The 26307-nt window shown below is 44.2% G+C and overlaps 1 protein-coding gene across 9 annotated transcripts in view; it reads right to left on the bottom strand.

Annotated features, from left to right (window-relative positions):
* Positions 1-10531, bottom strand: part of Tacc2 (transforming acidic coiled-coil containing protein 2) — a 190705-nt gene extending 180174 nt beyond the window's left edge. For all 9 annotated transcript variants that reach the window (XM_077105524.1, XM_077105516.1, XM_077105517.1 and 6 more), the window contains exon 1: positions 10446-10531. The gene's annotated coding sequence lies outside the window, so the exon portion shown is untranslated. The remainder of the gene's footprint in view (positions 1-10445) is intronic.
* Positions 10532-26307: the final 15776 nt, after the last annotated feature.

Genomic DNA, 26307 nt, shown 5'->3' with positions numbered 1-26307 from the left:
AGTCCTGTTCTGTGGAACATTTGGGCTGGGACGACCTTAGAGACTCCCTGCTCTTAGGACCTGGTGGTCAGAGACCAGTCCGACGGACCACCCTCTGCTGGAAAGGCTGGAGCCAGAGCCAGCCCCCCACAGGCTTGCTCCCCACACAGGGCCTCAGCCCCCCAGCCCCTGAAGGCCCTGAGGGGCTTCTCAGAGAACACAGCCAGCTCCGATGAGAAGCACTCGTCCCACCTTTGCTGAGGCCCTGAGCCAAGCACCAAAAGGCCTCAGGCCATTCGGTCTGCGTTGCGAGGAGAGCTGCGCAGTTAGCTTTCTCAGCTCCCAACCTCCTACATGCCCTATGGTCACTTTATCCGTCTTGCTTTGTTTCTGGCAGGGACTGGGCCTAGGGTTGAAGCTGGAGGTAGAAGCTGAGCTTTACTCATGTCTGAGTCCATGGAGTAGAGACCAGAGACTGAAGGAGCAAGCAAAGCCCGAAGGTAGAGAGGCCAGCTAAGATAAGCTCTGGGGATTCCGAGAAGCCTTGGGGTGGGCTTCAGGGGCAGGGAGACCCCAACTGATGTTTGGGTAAACATATTTACAAAGTTAAAACCTACAAAAGCAAAGCTGGGATCATGCATACATGTGTGCTCTGGTTGAACTTGTTTTTTAAAAAAATTTAACAATAACATATCGAGAACATGTCCCATGACTATCTGTCATATTTAATAGCTGCAGTGGGCACCAGTGGTCTCCCAGTTTTACAAATGTACGCCTTATGTTCTATAGTTTGTTTCTGTCTGGATGGTGTGGGCATTGCAGGGTGAAGTGGGCAGGGTCACCCTAGCCTGCCATTGGTTAATGAAGCAGGAATTGTGAATGAGAAATGGACTCAGGAGCAAGCTCAGACTGGCAGGATCAGAAATGGGCAAGGACTGAGTTAGCACAAGCAGTTGGGGCAGGGAGCAGGCAGAGGGCTGGTGAACAGGCACACAGGGGGCTTGGGGGCAGGGGGCAGAGAGGCCTCTGGTGGCAGGGCATCTCAGCTCAGAAGTCCTGTTCTGCCTTTTAGTGGGAGACCTGAGCAGCCAGGTCTGAGGAGGTTTGAGACAGGCCTCGAAGCTTAGCTCATCAGCTGGAATCTGGTTCTTTGCAGAAAGACACTGCGTACCATCAGCAGTGTTGCTTGCCGAGTCGTAAGCCTCTAAAGTAGAACCTGGGATGGTGGTGGAATCTCTAGGTCTACTTGAATACTTTCTGGTGATAGGAAACTTACTACCTCCTGGTGAAGTAGGCATCCCATCTGGAGAGGGTTCTGTTGGATAACTTCAAAGCTTTTTCTCATGCTTCATACACTAGATCCTGGAGGCTGGGGGTGTAGCTCAGTTGGTAGAGTGCTTGCCTTGCATGCACAAGGCCCTGGGTTCACACCCCAGCACCAAAACCAGAAAACACATACACTAGATCCCACCCACGATTCTGTGTTATTCTCCCAGGCTCTGAACAATGATGATACCACCTGGGCATGTGCTGGGGCATGTGGTGAAGCTTGAAAACCAACAAGGGATAATCTGCTTGCATTTATGATCCATAACCTTTGAATAGGCCCAGGCCCAACATGAATTTGCCTTGTTCTGGGACTACACTGAGACAGCAGGATCCCTCCTCTTCATGGCTGATTAGTGGTAGCTGACAGCTAGCACCCCACAGCTGACCACAGACACATGAGGGTTCCCAGCTCAGACCAACAGAACCACCCAGAGGATTAGCTGAGCCCGGCTCAAAGTGCCAACCCACAGAATCCAAGCTAAGTAAATGGTTCTTATTTAAACCACCACTTTTTGGGGTAGTTTGTTATGCAGCAAAAGCTAACTGCTCAGAATTCCCCAGAGGGCCCATTTCACTTCCCTTCACACTAGGCCGCATCCAACGCTGGCTGGCCACCGGGAAGAGGGAGCAAAGGATGACAAGTGAGGGGGACCGGAGAACCTGTCAACCCCCTCCCCACTGTTCCCATGGCAGTTGACAAGCAAGGCCCTTGGCTGATGGCACCAGTGTCATCTTAGCGTGTGCCAGACTGAAACCTCTGAGGACAGGTCCCTGAGCATCTGTCTGGGAGAGCCAAATGTGTCCTAAGCCACGCAGAGCCCCTAGCCCCAAACCAAAATGTGAAACCACATCTTGATTTTCAGTAAAGGGCCTTTTTTTCTCCTGCTAAAACAGATACTCGAAACCTTCAAGTATATAGTTCCCTTACTCACAGTTTCCACACCGCCCTTCTCTGCAGATGAGATTAGCAGAAACCATATTTCTTATGAAAACAAGCTGTTGTAACCCACAAAAAAATCCAGACATTGATTGGAATCCTAAAGCCGAACTAGGCTGTCATTTTTAGAAATCAAATACAGGATCAACATCATTGGGCACCGCGGGCTAAGCACAGGGTGGCGGTAGCATGGAGTGAGGGTGAGGCTGCTTCAGCACAGGTGACACGTGGGCACCTGAGAGTGAGGGTCACAGCAGGGCCAGTGTTGCCAGAGCCGAGGCGCGGCCACCAACGAGACCACCCTAGAGCCAATCTGGGAAGCTGAAGGTATTTGCTCTCTACATGATGTCCTAGGACTTTGGGTATTTATACTAACTTTGGGTCATTTTATTGTTTAAAAAGGAAAAAAGTTTTAAAACCTCCAATCCTCTTATAAGTTTATTGTAAATTGATCCTTACAAGTGATGCTGATACTTATAAGTCCTTGCTTAGCACCTGGATGGCCACCTTAAGTAACAGCTGCCATCTTAAGAAAAAAATTTCACTTTTCTGCTCAAGGGCATTTCTGAGAAGGGTTCCCCACTCCCTCATACCAACCCCACCCTAAACACCCCATTAGGACCTGCCCGGCTCTAATCCCTGAGCCTCCCCATAAAAGTCCGGAGCCCCAAGCCTGTATTGCCTCTCGCCATCTGTGGAGAGATGGCCTTTATTTTCAGCCCTGACAACAAACTCTAGTCTCTGCCTAGTGTCCCATCTCCTGGTGCCTCACTTTCCTTTCAATACTGGTTATTATGTAATTTAAAAGTCCCAAATAAACAGGACTTTTGTTAAACAGGACTTTGGCTAGTCTATACTTTACCCCAGAAAGAATAAGAACAACATCATTTGGTGGGGGGGGGCTGGGGAATAACCCCGGAAGTGCTTCACTACTGAGTCACACCCCCGCCCTTTTCATTTTCTATTTTGTGACAGGCCTCTCTGAATTGCTGAGGCTGGCCTTGAACTTGTGATCCTCCTGCCTCATCTTCCCGAGGCATTGGGGTGACAGGTGTGCACCACTGTGCCCAGCAAGAACAATATCTTCATCATATTTGCATGTTTTAAAATTAGCTCCCTATGTGATATAAAACCATGAGAAAATAAACAGACACAAACTTTTTCATCATCATTAAATAAAAAGAGCAAAGAGAGAAAATCCCCCCCCCCCCCGCCCCGCACCATTCCTAATACCTGGCTCCCACCCATTGCAGATGTTTATAGGGAACGTTGGCGACCCAGCTCCTGGGAAGACCTGTGGAAAGGCAGAGGGAGCCGCTGCATGGAGTCCGGCTTGAAGGAGTTAGGGTCAGAACAAGCCCACCCTAAATCAGAAAAGCCCCCAAAAGGTGCCTGAGCAGGTCTGAGCAAGGCCTGGGAGGGATTCCACAGCACAGGGGAATGAAAGGGACAGGCACAATTCAAGGGCATGGTCTTCAAAATGTGTGGATTCTGAGGGAGAAAAAAAACCAGCATAAGCACCCCATAGCAGCAGGGTGTTCACTGGGGAAGGGGAAAACCCAGAAAATTTAGTCCTTTTTTAAAAAAAAAAAAAATACTTATTTTTTAGTTTTTCGGCGGACACAACATCTTTATTTATATGTGGTGCTGAGGATCGAACCTGGGCCACATGCATGCCAGGCGAGCACCCTACTGCTTGAGCCACATCCCCAGCCCCAAGTTTAGTTCTTAACAAAGAAAGAAAGCCGTGAAGTGAAACTCTCCTGACACCTGGGCACACAAACCGGACCCCGGCTGCAAAGACAGAAGGAGCGCTACTGAACCAGGATCCTAGGAGACGTCCAGGGTGGCAGACGTGGACCAGAGGAAGGCTGGCTATGGGCACAGAGAGGGAACAGCATGTCCCACACATCACCCAGGGAAACCTGCCTCACACCCCTGTGTCCGCTGGAAAGCACAGCGAGACCTCAAGTCAGCTCTCCTGTCAGGATCCAGGATCCTCACTTGGGCACAGAGAAGCACTTTGAATCAGAAATTAAAAATGCACATAGAGATGGACCCAAATCAGGGAGGGATGAGAAGGTTGTTGGTGGGACTCAGGAAAGAAATAGGAGAAAAAGACAAACCTATCTCGGAGGTAAACCCATCCCAAGGCACCCGGGGAGGAACAGACTCAAATGGAAGTTTAATAAAAGGCACCGAATGAAATCAGGGAAACGGGGAAGGGAACGAGAGACAACATTCGGAAGTAACTGGAAAGTGTAAAAAGAAGAGGGGCAGGAAAAGAAGGAATCAAGGAATCATATTCCGACTTTTGGAGAGCCTGGAGTGAAGACAAAGAAGCAGGATAGTTAGAGCTTCAACTGAAGGAACTTTCCAGAAATAGACAAATACAGCACCTGAATCTACCCAGTGAATCTCACTGGATGCCTAGGGAAAGGAACCCAGGACAAGGAATTCTGAGACAAATCAGAGCACAAGTATTAGATTTCAAAGTTGGAAGATAAAAGATCTCTAGATAAATAGATCAAATAACTTACAAAGTCAAAAGAATCAAACTGGCATCATATTTTTTAAAAAATGCATGAAGTAAGATATCAGTGGAAACACTTTTAAGTTTTAAGGGAATGGGGGTGTAGCTCAGTGATCAAGTGCATGCCTAGCCCCAGAGGTCTGGGTTTAATCCCCAGGCTGCAAAACAAACAAACCTCTTTACATGGTGCATTCCTGTAATTCCAGATGCCTGAAAGGTGAAGCAGGAGGATCACAAGTTAGAGGCCAGCCTAGGCAAACATAGCAACCCGTCTCAACACACAAACAAAACCTGAAAATATCCAGTCGAGCTGTTCTTCATATATAAAATCTAGAGAAAACAATTTTCAACATAACTTGCCAAATTCTGCACCTATATGAAGAATCTACTAGATATATTTAACCCAATCAAGGGATAACTACAAAATTTTTAGCAAAACGACTGATGTTGAGGATTTTTAAATATGTAAATACACAACTAAGACTAAATCAAAGGTGAGAAGGGAAGGATGGAAGTTCAACGTATCAACATTATTCGGTATTAACAAAGTTAAAAATGCATCTATCCAGGCACGGTGGAGCATGCCTGTAACCCCAGCGACTCAGGAGGCTGAGGCAGGAGGATCACAAGTTCAAAGCCTCAGCAACTTAGTGAGGCTGTAAACAACTCAGCAAGACCCTGTCTCTAAATAAAATACAAAAAAGGGCTGGAAGTGTGGCTCAGTGGTTGAGTACCTCTGGGTTCAAACCCCAGTACCCCCAAAATAAAAATAAATAAAATAGATTGCTCATATGTAGATCATGGTTGAAACCAGTAATGGGTACATGAGGATGTTTATAATATTTTCTCTACTTTTATGTATGCTTGCAAAGTTCATAATGAAAATTTTAAGAAGAAAAGAAAAAGGGTAGAAGGGTGGAAAAGAAGTCCTTCCCTCCTTTGTGACTAGGACCCCCCAAGTCACTTCTGGCCATGTCAGTCTCTGGCCCATCCAAGTAGCATTTGGAATTAGGTCATCCCTTCCTAAGCAGACAACAAGACAATCTTTCAATGATTCAAGCTACTAAAGTAAGCTAGTTTTGTTTTTGTTTGTAGATGGACACAATTTAATTTTATTTATTTACTTTCATGTGGTGCTGAGGTTGGAACCCAGTGCCTCACACGTGTTAGGCCAGTGCTCTGCCACTGAGCCACAACCCCAGTCCCAAGTAAGCTAGTTTCGATTTGCATTTTCCAAACTGAATTTACCTGTTGGGCTTGAAACTTGGGGCCCAAGAGTCTCCAACGGATCACTCAAGTTCAAGTGTTGCCTCCCCAGTCCTAGCTCTGCCCCTTTCTTTCCATCCATGTTGGTTGGTTCCTAGTACTGTGTGTTTAATCACTACTCCTCATTTCTAGAACTTGGGCCTAAGGGCTTATCTTGCCATATGTGAGCACAGTTCCTAAAGGAAAACTCAGTTCCAGACTGCTGGGATCTGTCCACCCAACAGAAACTCTGGCAGTAAGGACTGGTCAGCCCCAGGCTTTGTTCCTTCTCTGTCTAACTGCTTCTCCAAGGTTGACATCTGTTGATCAAGAGCACCAACTGAAATCTCTTTGTTTATGCTAAGTGAAGATAAGACATTTGCAAAATGTTGACATCCCTTGGGGCAGTAAAGCAAGCTGGCATTGGGAAGGCAGGGCACTCTGACAAATGCCAGACAGTGAGCCTTCCACCGGGCAGTGCAGAGAATAATGTCACCAGGTGCTCTTCAGAGAACACATGAGATAATGATCTTGTGACAAACCAGTGTTCAAGGATTGGTTGTCTCATCTGTTTGCTATGAAATATGAGACACAAAATCACTGCGTCAGATTCTACCTAGAATCTCATGACCAGTTTCAGCAGAAGTCTAGTCCCAGGAACAGTTTTCTGAACAACCAAAAGTGAACACAGAGCCATGTTTCTTAAGTTCCCAGAGATTTAACTGCAAAATTAAGTGCCCTCAAAATGAAAATCTTGGTCCCACTTAGAAATGGCCTACCCAGCTTCACAGACATCCTTACTTTTCAAAACTCATATATATATGAGCACACCCAGAAAGAAATGCAGATTTCATGGCCCAGTCTTGCAACTCAATAGTAAATAGCAAAGGAACCACTCTTAAAAGGGCCAGTCCTTGGTAGAGTCCTGATATTTCTTTGGAGCCCCCGAATGCTGGGACACAAGCAGTATCAGTTGCTCCTGAACTTTGTGCAGACGTAGATGGTTTGGCTCCAGAGAACCGACTCTCTTTGCTTGGACAACAGCAACCGAGTTGCTAGGTTTAATCTTGCGGTTCTTTGGCACCAATTCTGGCACAGAGCTCTGCTGAGGCTGTTCCCTGACTTGAGTGCAGAGAGAATTTCCCCTTTTTAGGTCACAAACTCAGAGTCTTCACTCACCACAGACACTCTCTCCACTGTGTCAATTTTAAACACCATTATTAATAACATCTCTGAAGCATTGGCAAGGGGCGACTGTTTTGTGTTTTTCCAGCTATACACAGGCAATTCAGCAGTCAAAAACAGGAGCAAATTTGCCTCTGCAGACATTGTTCACCACCTCTTGTAAACCCAGATGAATTAAGAACCCAAGGACCAGGGTCACAGTGGATTGTCCAGTGACCCACTAAGGATGCAGATGAGCCCACAAAGAGCGGTCTCCCTGTTACTCCTCACTGGGCAGCGTCTAGTTGCTCTCCTGCTGCCTCACCATCCCATGTCTTGGTCTCCATGCCCTACATTTGGGGTTGGGTAGGACCTCCTGTTTGGGGGCAGCAATTTTTGAAGGCCTGCCTTGGTTCTTGACTCCAAAAACTGCTCATCCCTCCCCCCTTCCACCTCCCCCCTCCCTCCATCACCCCCTGTTGACCATGGCTTGGCTCACCATGCAAACCCACTCTGGAGACTGCTAATTGGACCAGATTTTCTCTCTTGATATTTGATAGAGATCCTGAAACTCAGTCGGGGAGGACCCTCCTCACAAAGCCATGCAGAATGGGGTGAAGATCGGTGGCCGAGAAGCCTGTGCCCATGCATACCAAATTTAGGGGTGGGCAGGACAAGGAGACCAGCAGAGGAGGCCAGTCCATCCTCAGATCAGAAGGAGGCGAGTGGCTGCTGGGAGCCAGGGCGAAAGAGCTGGTGCGGCCCAGGACTGCGCCTGTTCAACAACCGTCCTCTCCCTTTTCTGAGTGGGTTTCTGTTTCTTGCGACCAAGTTGTCATTGAGTGACACCACACTCAAAAGTTGTCCATGACCCTAGATCCTGGCTTTGTCTCCGTCCTTGTCCTCTCTCAGTCACTCAGCAGGATCCATCACTGTCATCCCACCCCCTCCTCTAGTCCCCTCTGCTAAGGGCTTTCTGACCAAGGTGCTCCCGGTCCTGCTCTCCCTCCTACTCCCATGGCTCCTCCCTCCCTCTCAAGGCAGCCACCTTCTGAGGTCAGGACTTGGTCTCCTAGCCTGCTCTTCTCCTTGGAAGGTCCACAGGTTCTCATAGACTCCTTACTGCTATCCCAGGAGGGGACAGGAGTCCCTCTCCAGGAGATGGCTCTGCTTACAGGACTCGCAGGACTCGACCTCTTGAAATATAAACTGCCACTTTCCCCACAAGCCGACTCTTCTCTTGCCTTTCCCTTTTCTTTCTTTCTTTTTTTTTGGGGGGGTGGGGCGGTGGGTGGGTACCAGGGATTGACCTCAAAGGCACTCGACCACTGAGCCACATCCCCAGCCCGATTTTGTCTTTTATTTAGAGACAGGGGCTCACTGAGTTGCTTAGCGCCTCAGGCTGGCTTTGAACTCGCGATCCTCCTGCATCAGCCTATTGAGCTGCTGGAATTACAGGCCTGCGCCTCTGTGCCTGGCTCTTTGCCTTTCCCGTTTCTGTTTAGAGGACCTGGTGCTTTCAGCCCTATGCCAGGCACCATCATGGTGATTCTATATCTCATGGTGGCTGCCTGTGTGTACCTGCCTCCCACTGGACCAGGAGCTCCATGAGGGCAGGAGCTATGTCCATGTGGAGCATAAACATCTGCTCTGTTCTGGGGCCTGGACGTTAGGTACATGAGGTCATTTAGTGTTTCCCAATTAAGTAAAGAGATGGTTACCTGGGGTTCTCCTTGATTTTCTTTTTTCTTTTCTTTTCTTTTTTTGGTACCAGGGATCGAACCCAGGGGCACTTGGCCACCGAGCCACATCCTCAGCCCTATTTTGAATTTTATTTAGACCCAGCATCTCCCTGAGTTGCTTAGCGCCTTGCCATTGCTGATACTGGCTTTGAACTTGCCGTCCTCCTGTCTCAGCCTCCTGAGCTGCTGGGATTAGAGGCGTATACCACTGTGCCCAGCCTTGATTTTCCATCCGCACTCACCAAGCCTTTTAGAGTCCTTGTTCTTAAAGTCTCTTTTATTTGTCCCCTTCCTGGCCATCCCTTTGTTTGGGCCAGACCCCCATCTCCCACTCAGAGACACCCTGCGGAAGCAAGTTGCTCTCCCTGTGCACAGCATGGAGCTCAACAAATGGAATTCTGGGGAGGAAGCAGCAACAGTTTTTAGAATTTTCCAAGTTCCCTCAGATAAACAGAGCCACTAGACAGAAAAACCTGAAAGTCTGTGTACAACATTTACCAAAAAAACAGGTAAGAAGGTACCTCCTGAGCTTGCCCGTGCAGAGGAAGCTGAGGGAAGCAGAGGCACTGTCAGCTAGAGACCCGAGAACAAGAGAACCCCGAAATAGCCGACAGGTGTTCCCTGGAAGGGTCTGTGGACTGATTTGGAAGCAGAAGCTGAGCTGGGAGCTTTAGCTCTGCACACACTGTGCTGATGTTACATAGCAGACTACAGTGGTGTAAGTGGGCAGGCAATTTCAGTTCACGAACTTCTGTTTTATGAGACATGGTAAAAAACAGACTGAAGGTGCACACACACACACACACACACACAAACACCATGCATACACATGCTCCACTGTGTTTAACTGAACCGCTAGACTCTGTCCTGAAGCTCAGAATCCTGCCTAATTTCAGCTTTGACCTGATGACTCAGTTATAACGGACTCGGAGTCCGTTATAAACAGTCCTACTGAGATCACAAGGCAGCTCAGATTGGTAGCCACACCTCAGACACTGTTCTGAAAAGATGACTGTGAGAGTCTAGAGAAATACATGTGCAAACAGCTCAAGATCAACACAATCATGTGTGTAAATATCAGTGCAAAGTCTTGGCCTATTAGGGTCTTAAGAACTCTCCTGAATTTTCATTTTGCAAAAATCACAAACACTTGAAAATACAACTGAGAATGAACAGAATCATCACAGAGTCCAGATGAGATTTCAGTCATCATCCAGGCCAGCCCCTCATTTTACAATGAAGAGATCAAGGCTGAGATTAATGGGGCCCTGTTCTGCTACTAATGTATTAGGAAAGAGCAACGAATAGTGTATTTGGGGGAAAAAAAAAAAAAGTAGTTCATTTGGCTTAGGAGGTGATGAGGTGGTGGGAAGGAGAGAAGCACAGATGTGCCTTTAATTTTGCTTTACAAGGAAAATAGAAAGAAATGTGTGTGTCTTTTTACTCCCGGAGCCAACACAGTCTAAAGCCACACACTGCCCAAAGGAATGAAGCCATCAACCTGAGACCGACTTACCCAGTATCCTCTTAGCCCGGAGAGCAGCAAGCGGGAGAGGCCTCTGTCCTGAGGTCACCACTTTTCAGCACTGCCCTCTGCCCGCTGTCCGCCTTCCCCAGGATCCCATGCGATCGTTCTATAAATGTGCATTGGCTTAAGGTTGGGAACACTGGCCTGCGAGGCAGTGGCGTGTAAGCAATGTGACCCAGGCCAGGAGGCAGCTTTCCAGAAGGCTCTGCGGCCTGCTGGGGGGCAGGCCTGCTGCAGGAGGCAGGCAGTGTGCAGGTACCACCAGGCCCAGCTCTCTGCTTTGCTCCCCCTGAGCGCACATGGGTGAGGAAGCCACCAGGATCAGCTACCTTGGGCTAGAATGCAACATACTCACAGCAGTTCTCTCTTTTGGCTGGGGCAAAGCAAAGCAGTCTTACAAAAAAAGAAAAAAAAGAAAGGAAAGGAAAAAAGAAAAAGAATTGAATTAAAAGTGCTTTGATCGAATGAGGCAGGTAAGGCGTTGTCATCTGCAGTGGACCTCATAATGTCAAATTGTTGTTTTTGACAACGTCAATATGCTTCCTTGCCAAAGGCACAGTGAGTGGATAGTGCTAGGCCAGTCCTAAATAGCAAGTTCCCCAAATTCCCTCAGTCTTCAGCGAATTAAAGGTGCGGCCATATAACGACGGGCAAACTAAGCAACCGTTAGAAAGGTTATGAGGTCTTCGTGTACCAACAGGAAAACTCTCCAAAAGCAGGGCATGGTGACACACGCTCACCTGTAATCACAAGTTCAAGGCCAGCCTCAGCAATTTTAGGAAGGCCCTCAGCCACCCTGTGTCAAAATAAAAAATAAAAAGGGCTGGGGATGTGGCTTGGGGGTAAAGTGCTCCTGGGTTCAATCCCTGGTACCAACCAAACAAAACAAAAACACTCTAAAATATTCTCCAAGACACGTCATTAAGTGAAAAAAACTAAGGCACAGGATCGTTTGTGTACAACATGCCATCATACTTTAAAAAAGGAGGGTGTAAATTGATGTGCACATGCTTCCTCACATTGGGTGTATAAGTCTACGATCTAAACCATAAAATATACTGTCCTACGATATATAAAGGATCCTGGAAATTCCCTCAAGAAACTAGCAACAGCCGCAGCGCTGGGGCAGGGAAAGAAGATCGCCTCCTCTCACATTTCCCTTTCTAGTCTAAGAATTTTATCACATGTAAATGTTAATAATTTTTCAAAGAAAATTTAAAAAGTCATCTCATTTTCATTAGATACATTCAGTTTTGAAAATGATTTCAATATTAGAGTGTTGAAGTCAACCAACCATGACTTCATTTTTTTCCCCCATATTTAAGAGTTTTGGCTGAGTTATCTTCTTTAAGAGTTTTGCAATAATTAAAGCCCTGTGGTTCCAAAGGCCCTGAGAATGTTGAAGGAGGAGTCTGAAGGCCACCCTTTTATTCCAGATTGCCTACCTTCTAGCAGTGTTTTAACATACCTGCTCAGCACCTCAAGTTCATGAGGATAAAGTGAGAAATTACCCCATGCCCTGCCTATGTCACAGGCTCAGGATGAGCTGATGATGTTTACTAAAACCCTCCTCCGAAAACAGAAAGTCTTTATCAACAAGAGAATCATGCAAGCCCTGCATGGTGGCACATGCCTGTAATCCCAGTGGCTCAGGAGACTGAGACAGGAGGAACGTGAGTTCAAAGCCAGCCTCAGTAAAAGCGAGGCACTAAGGAACTCAGTGAGACCCTGTCCCTAAATAAAATACAAAATAGGACTGGGATGTGGTTCAGTGGTTGAGTACCCCTGAGTTCAATCCCCGGCACCCTCTGCTCCCCTCCCAAAAGAGAGAGAGAGAGACTGAGAGAGAGAGAGAGAGAGAGAGAGAGAGAGAGACAGAGACAGAGACAGAGAGAGAGAGAGAGAGACATGCAGAGTGATCCCAATTTGAAACTTTTTTCTTCCCAAGTTTTTGTGTCATTCAGCACTCACACAAATGAAGTCCGGGTTTCCCTGGAAGCAAGCACAGAGGTTCAGGGAGTGCCTGTCGGGGGCCCTGTGTCTGCGGCCATCGGTTAGGCCTCACCTTTGTGGCCCCCTCTTTTTGTACAGGCCCTTTCCCCACAGTGTGTTGGAGTCACCTGGTGCAGCATTCTGGGCCTTTGGGCTTCCTCCACAGTCCCCAAGCATATCTGACTTCTGTTCCCAATTTATTTATCCAGGATCATTTCCCCCCCAGTCATCCCCTAGGATCAACACATAACACTGGGAGGAAGTTGCTTTAAGATATAAACAAAATTTTAACGACATTAGAATCACCAGCCTGTGTTCCAAAGCCCGTAAGCAATGGTGCGGTTCCCCAGTGCTCACGGAAACCCGCAGGAGACTCTGTTTACCTGGCAAAGCGCTGACCCCACGTGGCCGTGGCCTAAGTGCAGCTTTGATCCTTCAATTGCCTGCAAGTTTGATGACTCCAGACCTACACATTAATTAAGTAATTACATTAATTTTTAAAACCCTTTTTAAATTTGGGAAGATATGAAATATTTCCAAGTTTGCTCATAAAATGAGATTGAATTAAATTTCTTATTTCATATCTGTCCCATTCAAACTCACATAAACACAACTTTGCTGAAAATTACTAGCATATGTAGGAGGACACAGAGAAAGGAAAAACATTTCCAGGCAAAGCAAAGGACTCTGATTATTATTTTAAAATCCTGGGAGGAAAACAAATTCAAAGCAATGTTTGCTATGACAGTAAACAGGTGGATTTATTAAAAAAATAATAATAATGTTGAAAGGTCATTATTTCCATACATAATGCTGGAGAGGATGTGGAGAGAGAGGAGTACTTTTACACTGTTGGTGGGACTATAAATTAGTACAGCCACTGTAGAAATCAGTACGGAGGCTCCTCAACAGACAGGCATGGAACCACCATAGGACCCAGCTGTACCACTCCTCGGTATTCACCCTGAAGAACTAAAGTCATTTCACTCCAGTGACACCTGTGTACCCATGTTCATAGCAGCACAATTCACAACAGCCAAACTATAGAACCAGCCTAGGTGTCCACCAACAGATGAATGGTTGAAGAAAATGTGGCATATGTTCACAATGCAGTTGTATTCAGTCATAAAGAAAAGTGAAATTATGTCATTTGCAGGGAAATGGATGAAACTCGAGACCATCATGTTAAGTGAAATCAGTCAAACTCAGAAGGTGAAGGGTCGCGTGTTTTCTCTCATATGTGGAAACTAGAGAGGAAAAGGGAAACGAAAGGTGGGGAGATCTCATGAAAATCAAAGGGAGAGCAATAAAGGAAAGAGACCAAGGGCTGGGAGGCGGGGAGTGCTAGGGAGTGACACTGGCCAAATTATATTGCTATATTGTGTGCGTGTACAAACATGTAATAACAAATCCCACCTTTGCGTACAACTATAATGTACCAATAAAAAACGTGGAAAAAAAAATAAAAGTAGGGGTCAAACCTGAGCTTTGAGGAAACGGAAGTGTTGAAAGGACTATAAAGATGGCTGGTCCAACAAGCGTCCAACCAAATTTAAATGCCAAATATGAGCTGGAAAATGTTGACTCCTTCTGCAAATTGCAGTACTGGAATGAAGCTCAGTCTTTAATCCAGCACAATCATTTCACAGGTGGGGAAGCTGAAGTCTGGAAGCCTTCCGAGTTTTCAAAGCTCGCACAGTAGGGTCAGAGTGAGAGAACCATCTCCTCACTCCTGCCCCTTCCCAACCTTGAAGCTGTGGTAGATCCAGAGGTGTGGGAGGACCTAAGGGCACCTGATGGAGTTTCCTGCTGTTCTCATCCACGATGTTTCTGGGAGGCTTGCCCCATATTGGCAGATGTGGCTACTTGTGTAGGTAAAGTTAGGCCTCCAGAGAGAGGGGGTCACTTTAACTAGGTTTATTTCCCTCTTCTTGTAGGTTGTTTCTCCTGGTAGACCAAGATGTCTTCTCTGATTCTCTGCCCTGATCTCAATTTAGAGCCAAAGATCAGGTCAGGGAGAGGCATTAACAAGCCTTTAGAATCCATGACAATGACGTGGTGACTGATTTCTGGGTGAGATATCTTGAGATTGCTGACCGAGAAAATAATGGGGGCTGGGGTTGTGGCTCAGTGGTAGAGCACTTGCCTAACATATTTGAGGCACTGGGTTTGATTCTCAGCGCCGCATATAAATAAAGATCCATTGGCAACCAAAAATATTCTAAAAATATAATGGTACGTGTCATGCATTTCTTTTTTTTTAAAAAAATATTTTATTTATAGATGGACACAATACTTTGCAAATGTCATTATTTGCATAAACAATAAAAAATAAATCAAAGCAGACAGAAGACATACATTTCACTTTTTTCCTTCAAGAGAGTTCATTAAAGTGGTGGCAAAGGAGATTTTTCAAAAGCATGTGGAGACAAACTGGAGAGGGCACATCTGCTGATGTGTGGACCATGTGGGTGGATGGTGGCCTGGTAATGAAGGAAGAGGGACAGAGGAACCTAGCCTGGGGTCAGGTGAGAGAGGTGGAAGGAGCTGCAGACCCAGAAACAAGGAGGAAGCAGAGTAAATTCGCCAACAGACAGCGAACAGGGGCGGCCAATCTCTTTGGTCCAGACACGGGCCCAGTGGCACTCCCTCCGTGTGTACTTGGTCAGCCAGTCCAGGGCCTGGGTTAGAAGGGAGGAAGAAAGATGCCAAATCTCATGAGGAAGAGTGTCTCTGGCCACCACTTCTCCCAAGTGTCTCCAGAAAACAAAACAGGTCACTTTCCTGAAGGGATCCGGAGTGAACCAGAGTGGCATAAAGATGATTCTGACCTGAAGACATTGGAGAAGCAACAAAAAACGGAAATGACTTTCTCTGAATTCCCCTTATCTACTGAAAAGCAGAGCCTCCAAAATAGAACCCACCTGTCATAGATCCCCTTCTGGGAACTTTGACCAACAGGGAAGACGGACTTTTGTCATAGGAGAGGAGCCGGGAAGCCTGCACCCAGACAGACCCTTCACCAACCCGGTTTCTCCCATGGATTTTCCTGAGGCCCATTTGTTTTTCCTGAAATTCACTGGCTCCCCACCAGTGGCTTTCCCCCTGTCCCTTTCCTCTAGTAGGATGGCAGGTAAATCTCGATCCCAGTGCTCTTTGGGGTATTGAATTATTTCTACGATGTCTCTGTGTGTGAAATTAAAAATTCATAAAATCAGAACATCTTTTCCTGTTCAGCTTTTATCAGTCTGATTCATAGGCCCCCACCCACTGCACATAAAGGTAGAGGGAAAGTTTTTCCTCCACACTTACAAAGTACTGGGAATCAGAAGCAGATTTATTCCCCTCCCCCCGCGTCAGTTCTTGTTATGTACCATACTCCAGCCACATGAGCCTTCCTGAAGTTTCCTGATTGTGCCAGACTCTTTTTTAACCTCAAAGACTTCTCTTTGTATTGCTTTTGATTAGAATGTGATTTCCCTGCATCTCTGCATGACTCACTCCTCCTCACAAATCAAGCCTCATCTCAAATGTTACCTCTTCGGAAAAGGGGTCTTTGCCCATCACATCAAAAATAACAACTCCTGGTCAGCACCTATCCACTTAGCCTTATTTAAATCCTTCACTGCACTTATAATTATCCACTCATATGTTCCTGAGGGTTTTCTTAAAATATTTTTTAGTTGTCAATGGACCTTTATTTATTTATTTATTTTTATGCGGTGCCGAGAGTTGAACCCAGAGCCTCGCACCTGCTAGGCAGGTGCTCTACCACTGAGCCACCACCCCAGCCCTGAGTTTTCTCTCTCTTGCTCATTATCTGTTTTCTTGTGAGAGTGGAGACCCTCTCTTGTTCACCATTGTATCCAGTGCGTCAGCGTTCCTGGACTCTGCTGAGTGAACATTGAATCAGATGTTGTTTCAAGTAGAATGGGAGCAATGTCTTTAAATTCCTGTATTTTCGACTTAAAATTCTGTATCCGGTGAAATGGCCAACCAAATGGAGGAGTAGAATCAAGACATTTTTCAAATGTCTTTAAAGACTTTTAAAACGTGGCCTCCTTTGTATCTCCTCTAAGGAAGAAGCTTAGCAAAGCTGGGGCAGGAAAGAAGCCAGGTGGAATCCGCATCTCCGCGTGAGCAGAAGCAGTCAGTTTAGCAGAGGGCGGCAGAACAGGGCAGCCCACGGGTGACCACTGTGCAGCGAGGCTGGGGTGGCATCTGAGCTGAAGTGGGCAGGGAGTGGCCCTGAGTTGCTGATCTCCCAAACAAAAAGGGGGGTTCAGCAGAGTAGTGGGTGGGATGAAGAGGTTGGAAAAGGTGACGATGGATTTCTTTAAACCATGAAATGAAAGCTACACAAAGGTGTAGGAAGAAGCAAGAGTGTGAGAGAGTACTTAGTGCTACTTAGTGCTCATGTTGATTATTGTTTCCACATTAAACAACACTCACAGGAACTCACTAGAAATCCATTCCTCACTGATCCTCAGATCTGAGCGTGGAGATGAACTCAGATGATTCACCTTCGGTTACACAACAGTCTTAACCGTGTTGTGGTGGAGCCGGTGACACACCGTCCAGGTAAGAAAGAGCTTATCCTCCAGCTGCAGGAAATGCCAGCAGCCAGTGGGTCCTTTGGGGGTTGACTCCACTGAAGAAAAATGCGTGGCGTGAAGCCCAACTTCCTCCCCTGCCCAGTCCTGCGCCCTTTCCTTCTGCGACCGCAAATCCTAAGGAAACTCCTGCATATCAACCTGTTTCGGAGTCCAGAGTCCACCTGCCATGGCTGGTACTAGAAAAGTGGGCTCAAGCAAAAACAAAAAAGAAGTCAGGTGGGATTTTGGAGCTGGGTCCCCTGTCATCTGGCTGAGGATGAGGATATCATTACTAGTCATTGCTGCAACAGATTTTCCTGGTGAAGGGTGTCTAGTACAACTGTTAAGAATTTCACTGGGGCTGGGCTGCAGCTCAGTGGTGGACTGCTTACCTGGAGTATCAGTGGGCTCTCCAGCACTGTGATAAAACGCCCGAGGAAATCAGCATAGAGGAGGAAACGTTTATTTTAGCTCACAGTTTTAGCAGTTTCAATCCACGGTCACTTGGCTCTGCTAATTCTGGGCTCTACGTTGGAACAGAGCATCATGGTTCTGAGGGTATGGTGGAACAAAGTGGCTTGCTTCATGGCAGCCAGGAAGGGGTGGGGAGAGGAAGAGGCAGGGAGGGAGGGAGAGAGATGGATGTGGGGGCTGGGGGGAGATGTGCACCAGGGACAAGGCACACCCGCAGTGACCCACTTCTTACAGTTTCTACCACTTCCCAAATAACGTCATCACATTAATGTGAGTCTGTCGATAGATCGATCCCCTGATGAGATCAGAGCCCCCATGATCTGATCATGAGGTCTTCTCCAAAGAGCCGCTTCTGAACACTGCTGCACTGGGGACAAAGCCTTTGGGGGACTTTCCAGATCAAACTATGATACCTAGCATGCTTGAGGCTCTGGTTTGATCCCTAGCTGGCACACGTATGCACAAGTGTATACACACACACACACACACAGAGAGAGAGAGAGACAGAGAGAGAGACAGAGAAAAGAAAAAGAATCTTTCACTGATGGTCAGCTCAGACGGTAATTCGGTGAAGGAGATGTGTTAGCATTAAGGTATTAGATGTCAGAGACACAAAGGAAATGCTAAGAGTGATTCATCAGCAATTGCAGCTAAGTGAAAGCCCAGGGCCCAGCCTGCAGGGAAGACTGTTTACATACAGGGGGATTAGGCAAATAAGGAACTACATCACACTGATGCTAAGGGAAATCAGGCTTCCCACTGTTGAAAAAGATGTTAGAAACATGGAAAGAGAATGCATTCGGCAGAGTTTTCCAGACAAACAGAATCAGTGGGATATCTCTCTGTTTCTGTGTGTATAAACTTAGTATGCCCTTGGCTTATCAGTTATGAGGCTGAGAAGTACCACTGTATGTGTTCTGGAGAACAAATTCAGTATGAGCTGAAGCCCTTAGAGCCAGGGAAACTGATGGTGTAACTCCTAGTTCAAGGTCAGAGGCCTGAGAACTGGGAGGTGGTGGGGAGAGGAAGGGGCTCAAGGCCTTCCCTTTCTAAGGGCAGATGTCCCGGCTCAAGATGAAAGAGAAGGTTCTCCATTTCTCTGTGTTTTTGTCCAATTTGACAGGCCCTCAATGATGTCCACCCACTTGGTGAAGGCAAATCTTTATTCAGTTCTCTGATTCAAATACTAGTCTAGAAACACCATCAAGACACACCCAGAATAATGTTTTTGCTGACTTTCTGGGTTTCCCTTGACCCAGTAAAGTCAGCACTGAAGAAAAAACTAACCATGATACATTTATTGACAATAAAATTAGCCATTACAGAGAAGAAAAAACCCAGCGGTACTGGATTAGAATTGGAAATGTTGGGGAGGACTTGTGTTTCAAAGTCATCTATCAATAGAAAAATATAAAACAAGCACATGTGTGTTTATATGTGTGTAAGTATGTCTAACCCGTGCTTTCCCTGTTTCCTGGGAAAGGTGTAGAGGTAATAATATCCCAGAATTAAGGAGCACACGGAGCCTCAGATCTTGGTTTCAAAATCCACTCTCCTCTCAAAAAAATGAGCACTCTTGGAGATGTGACTGATCCAAGGCGAGGCAAGGAAAGCACAAGTGTCCATGTGCAGAAATAAGAGGTGCTGCGAGAAATCAAACGCGTGCTCTAAAGTAGGCGGGAGGGACATGCTACAGGTACCAGGCTAGCAAGGGGGCCTGGATGGAGACCCCCTGCTTGTATCTCCAACCTAACAGCAGCACTGCCCTTCACTCTGATTGGAGGTGTTTGGGTTATAATCTATGGAGATTGGCTAATTTTAGAGTTAGGGAAAAAAGGGAAGGGCTACGATTGGATCCAATAAAGGCCCAGAATACTAGATTTTGAAAATGAACCACCAGACTTTCTATTTCTCACACAGAAAAATAAGGAAGGGGTCAAAGGGTGAAAAGTCTATGTTAAAAGGACAGAGTGAACACCTGGAAGGGATCCCAATTTTGGCATCACTGTAAATCATTAAAGTCTCAAATCAGGCCTCTGCACAAGCTCTGCAGAAGCTGCTGCGGTGCCTGGAGGTCTCTTCCCTGGGAACAGCCTTGGTTACCTCGAGTCTCTGAACCAGAAATCTCCTGTCAGTCAACTGCCGCATGCACTGCTGCCACCATTGCTGCTGCCACAGAAGAAACCGCTGCCCGGATGCAGCTGAAGCCAGCACTGCTGCTGACCCCCGGAGATCTCCTGGTGACGCTGCCCCCACAGCTGCAGCCTCCTCTCCTGCTGACCCAACAGCCTGCTGCCAACAGCCACGGCCACTACTGCTGCTACCACGGCCTAGAGGACTGCTTCCGGGGAGACTCCAGGTTTGGTTGCATGTGGCTGCACCCATTTTGGGCCACCAGCCAGGGCCTGGGGCCTGGGTGCCAACAGGTTGACCACCACAAGCGCCTCTGTCTGGGGACTCCAGCTGGGACTGCAGCACGGTGGCCCAGGTCCAGTGTGGGAGTGCCTGAGGGTTTGGAGGCGCCTGGGGTCTTCCTGCTGAGAGTGCTGGTGGCCCTTGTCTGGCTGCTGCATCTTGGGGTTGCTCTTTTGCATAAGTGTATCCCTGGTGGTCTCTCTGCAAGTAGGAGCGGCACTGAGATCTTGGGACTGCAGCGAGGCCGAGCCTGAGATATCAGAAGCCCAGGTCAGGGGGATAGAGACTGGGTTTGCAAGGGCTGACCTGGGTCAGGTGATCCTGAGAGATGTCAGAGACAGGGCTGAGAAACTGTTGAACACTCACAGAGACAGTTTGACTTTCCAGCAAGTTTATTTTATTTTATTTTTTGATTCACTGATATCTCTAGCATATTTGGAACAGGATTTCTTATGCATCAGTGTGTGGAGGACAATGATATATGAATAGTGTTTTGTATTTTTATTTTATTCTGATGTCTTTAACTTTTTCTTTTTGTTCATATTCTTCCTCTCTCTTCTATTTTCTTTCTAAATTTTCTCAAATAGCCAATCTCTATTGCTCCTCTTCCACTCTTCCTGTGAATTTTTACTTCTAGCTTCTCTCTTCCTCCCTCATGAATATTGTAAACCACACTACCTCTGTTCTCTCATCCACCATTTGAAATTGTAAATCATTTTAACAAATATTCTGTTTGTACTATAGATGGTTATTGAACTCACCATTTTGGTTTAAAGTGAGAAAGCAATAGATGCCTTAGTGGGAGCTATTAGGTTTAAGGCTATATATTGTGTACATTGGGTGCTGTTGATATTGGTCTCACCAGTAAAGATGAAACACCGGGAACCTTCAGGGACACTGCAGGTCTACAGGGTAGAATTTATCCTGTCTTAGATCCATACTTTTAGATGGGAAAACACACTAACAACATGAAAACACAAGGGAATAAAGTACCCCAGACAAACCAAGACGCTTTAACAACAGAAGCCACTGATAACACAGCAGAAGAAATGTCCAGGAAGGAGCTCAGATTGTAGACAGTTAAATTGATATGTGAAGTAAAGGATAGTATAAGGAGTGAAATCAAAGAAAAAATATAGGGAGTGAAAGATCACTTCAATAAAGTGTTAGAGATTGTGGAAAAAAAAAAAACAAAACAAGCAGAAATCCTCAAAATGAAGGAATCAGTAAACCAGATTATAAATTCAACAGAAAGACTAGACCAACAGACCAGACCACTTGAAAGACAGAACCTCAGACAATGAAGACAATATATATAATCTTCAAAGTAGAGTTGAACACGTGGAGAAGATGGCAAGAAACCATGAACAGAACATGCCAGAATTATGGGATAACATGAAAAGACCAAATTTAAGAGTTAACAGAATAGATGAAGGAACAGAAACACAAACCAAAGGAATGCATAATCTTTTTAATGATATAATAGCATAAAATTTCCCAAACCTAAAGAATAGGTTTTTAATACAAGAGGCTTACAGAACCCCAAATGTGCAAAATTACAGCAGACCCACACCAAGACATGTTATAATGAGAATGACTAACACAGAGAATAAAGATAAAATCTTAAAGGCTGTTGGAGAAAAAAAAAAATCAAATTACATATAGAGGGATAACAATTTGGATCTCAACTGATTTCTCAACCCAGACCCTAAAATCTAGGAGGTCCTAGAATAATATATTTCAATCTTTGAAAGAAAACTGATGCCAACCAAGAATTTTATATCCAGCAAAATTAAGTCTCAGATTCGAAGATGAAATAAAACATTCCATGATAAACAAAAATTAAAAGAATTCACAACTAGAAAGCCGACACTACAGAGCATTCTCAACAAAATATTCCATGAGGATAAAGTGGAAAAAAAAAAAGTGAAAACCAGCAAAGGGAGGTTCTACACTAAAGGGACATTCAAACAAATGAGAAACTAAGATAAATGAAAAACCAGAAATAAATCAAAATGACAGGAAATTCAAATCATATCTCAATAATAACATTGAATGTTAACAGCCTAAACTCATCAATCAAAGGACAGACTGACAGATTGGATTAAAAAGCAAGACCCAACAATATGCTGTCTTCAAGAGACTCACCTCATGGGCAAAGACATCCACAGGCTGAAGGTGAAAGGGTGGGAGAAAACATCACTCATATGGATGCATAAACAAGCAAGGGGTCTCCATCCTCACCTCAGATAAAGTAGACTTCAAACCAAAGTTAATCAGAAGAGACAAAGAAGGACATTTCATACTTCTTAAGGGAAGTATATATAAGCAGGACATAACAATTATAAATATTTATGTCCCAAACAATGGAGCATCTATGTACATTAAACAGACCCTTCTCAATTTCAAGAGTCAAATAGACCACAATACAATAATACTGGGTGCTTTAACACACCTCTTTCACTACTGGACAGATCTTCCAAACAAGAACTAATAAGGAAACTATAGAACTAATAATACAATCATTAATTTAGACTTAACAGACTTATATAGAATATTGCATCCATCAACAAGCAAATATACTTTCTTCTCAGTAGCACATGGCTTCTTCCCTAAAATAGACCATATCTTATGCCACAAAGCAACTCTTTGTAAATTAAAAACAAAAACAAAAACCCAAACAAACAACAACAACAACAACAGAGATAATATCCTGCATTCTCTCAAACTACAATGGAATAAAATTAGAAATCAATGATAAAATAAAAAATAGAAGCTACTGTAACAAATGGAGACTAATATCACAATTGAATGATGAATGGATAATAGAAGAAATCAAGGATGAAATAAAAACAATTCTTAGAGGTAAATGAGAACACTGATACAACATATCAAAATCTCTGGGACACTATGAAGGCACTACTAAGAGGAAAGTTTATTGCACTGAGTGCATTCATTAAAAGAATAAAAAGTCAACAAATAAGTTACCCAATACTACATCTCAAAGCCCTAGAAAAAGAACAAATCAACACCAAATGCAGTAGAAGAGAGGAAATAATTAAAATCAAAGCTGAAATTAATGAAATCAGAACAAAAGGAACAAATGAAAAAATTGACAAAACAAAAAGTTGGTTCTTTGAAAAAAATAAATAAAATAGATAAACCCCTAACCATGCTAATGAAACAAATTAGAGAGAAAACTCAAATTACTAAAATAGAAGATGAAAAGGAAATATCACAATGGACACATCTGAAATACAGAAGATAATTAGAAACTATTTTGAAAATTTATACTCCAATGAAATTGAAAATATCAAAAACATTTACAAATTTCTAGAGACATATGATCTACCCAAACTGAATGAGGAGGTCATACATGATTTAAACAGATCAATTTCAAGTAAGGAAATAGAAAACGCCATCAAAAGCCTACCAACCAAGAAAAGCCCAGGACCAGATGGATTCTCAGCCAAGTTCTACAAGACTTTCAAAGAGGAATTAACACCAATACTCCTCAAAGTATTCCATGATATAGAAAAGGAGGGAACCCTTCCAAACTTATTCTATAAGGCTAATATCATCCTGATACCAAAACCAGACACACACAAAGGAAAGAAAACTTCAGACCAATATCCCTGATGAACATAGATGCAAAAATTCTCAATAAAATCTTGGCAAATTGCATCAAAAACATATTAAAAAGATAGTGCACCAAGATCAAGTGGGATTCATCCCAGGGATGCAGGGTTGGTTCAACATACGGAAATCAATAAATGTAATGCATCATATTAATAGTCTTAAAAACAAGAATCATATAACCATCTCAATAGATGCGGAAAAAGCATTTAACAAAATTTTACACCTTCATGTTCAAACACTAGAAAAACTAGGAATAGTAGGAACATACTTCAACATTGTAAAAGCTATCTATGCTAAACCCAAGGCAAGCATTATTCTAAATGGAGAAAAATTGAAAGCATTCTCACTAAAAACTGGAACAGGACAAGGATATCCTCTTTCACCACTTCTATTTAACATTATCCTTGAAACTCTACGCAGAGCAATTAGACAAAAGAAAGAAATTAAAGTGATACAAATAAGTAAAGAAGAACTCAAACTATCACTATTTGCTGATGACATGGTTCTATATCTAGAAGATCCACAAAATTCTACCAGAAAACTTCTAGAACTAATAAATGAATTCAGCCAAGTAGCAGGATATAAAATCAACACCCATAAATAAATGCATTCCTATATATCAGTGATGAATCCACTGGAAGAGAAATTAGGAAAACTACCCCATTCACAATAGCCTCAAAAAATAAAATACCTGGGAACCAATCTAACAAAAGAGGTGAAAGACCTCTAAAATGAAAACTACAGAACACTAATGAAAGAAATTGAAGAAAACCTCAGAAGTTGGAAAGATCTCCCATGCTCCTGGATAGGCAGAATTAATATTGTCAAAATGCCCATCCAAAATCATTATACAGATTTAATGCAATTCCTATTAAAATCTCAGTGGCATTCTTCATAGAAATCAAAAAAGCAAACATGAAATTTATTTGGAAAAATAAGAGACCTAGAATAGCTAAAGCAATCCTTAGCAAGAAAAGTGAAGCAGGAGGCATCACAATACCAGACATTAAATTATACTACAGGGCTATAGTAACAAAAATGGCATGGGAATGGCACCAAAATAGACTTGTAGACCAATGGTACAGAATAGAGGACACAGAGACAAACCCACGTAAATACAGTTATCTCATACTAGACAAGGGTGCCAAAAATATTCACTGCAGAAAAGATAGACCATTCAACAAATGGTTCTGGTAAAACTGGAAATCCATATGTAGCAAAATGAAATTAAACCTCTCTCACCCTGCACAAAATCAACTCAAAGTGGATCAAAGTCTTAGGCACTAGAACAGAGACCCTGTGCCTAACAGAAGAAAAAAATAGGCCCCAATCTTTACCATGTCGGCCTAGGATCTGACTTCCTTCACAAGACTCCTAAAGTGCAAGAAGTAAAATCAAGAATCAATAAATAGGATGGATTTAATTAAAAAGCTTCTTCTCAGCAAAGGAAACAATTAATAACGTGAGGAGAGAGCCTGCAGACTGGGAGAAACCTTTACCTCATGCACCTCCAATAAAGCATTAATCTCTAGGACATAAAAAGAAATAAAAAAAACTCAACACCAAAAAAAACAATTAACCCAATCAATATATGGGCTAACTGAACAGACACTTAACAGAAGAAGAATACAGGCAACAATAAATGTTGGTGAGGATGTGGTGAAAAGGTACACTCATACATTGCTGGTGGGACTGCAAATTGGTGCAACCACTATGGAAAGCAGTATGGAGATTTCTCGGAAAACTGGGAATGGAACCACCATTTGACCCAGCTATCCCACTCCTTGGTTTATACCCGAAGGACTTAAAATCAGTGTACTATAGAGATGCAGCCACATCAGTGTTTATAGCAGCTCAATTCACAATTGAACCAACCTACATGTCCCTCAATAGATGAATGGATAAAGAAAATGTGGATATATATATACTCAATGGGCTATTACTCAGATTTAAAGAAGAGTGAAATTATGAGATTTTCCAGTAAATGGTTGGAGTGAAATAAGTGAAATAAGCTGATTCCACAAAACCAAAGGCCGAATGTTTTCTCTAATATGTGGATACTAATTCACAGTAATGCGGTGGGGGGCGGGGGAACTAGGGAAGAATAGCATTACCTTAGATTAGGTAGAGGGAAGTGATGGGAGAGGAGGGGAGGGGATGTGAGGATAGGAAAGAGAGTAGAATGAAACAGACATTATTACTGTGGGTGTATATGCGACCACATGACCAATATGATTCTGCAACATGTACACTCAGAAAAATGAGAAATTATATCCTATCTATCTATGATATACCAAAGTGCATAAATGCATGCTATTGTCATGTATAACTAGTTAAAACAAACAAAATTTTTAAAAAGTAACAAATCAAGTGAGTGAATAAATATTTGAATGAGGCTAAGTAAATTGGGAAGCTCTTACTTGCAGCACAGTGTCCATAGATGTATGAGAAATGACTCATCGTAATGGAAGGTAATTTGTGACCGAATATTAATAGATGCTAAGTAAAGATTTAAAAAGGTAGAAGATACTGGAATAAATCTGGTGTATTTTCCCATAGAATACTTACCAATTACAAGGGAAAATGACTACATTATGATGGAGCAACCTGGCAGACACCAGCATGACCCATGGTGGGGGTAGGTAGACGTCATATGCCCCCTGCTGAGAAACACTGAGACCAGGGCTTGGCCTCTGTAGTATCCCTGCTAGCAACGTAGGGACCAAGTCCGGACA

This window comes from Callospermophilus lateralis, chromosome 15 (genome assembly GCF_048772815.1).
Source record: "Callospermophilus lateralis isolate mCalLat2 chromosome 15, mCalLat2.hap1, whole genome shotgun sequence".
NCBI lineage: Eukaryota > Metazoa > Chordata > Mammalia > Rodentia > Sciuridae > Callospermophilus > Callospermophilus lateralis.
Note: the sequence above shows the minus strand (reverse complement) of the source record. Positions and strands in the feature narration are given on the sequence as shown.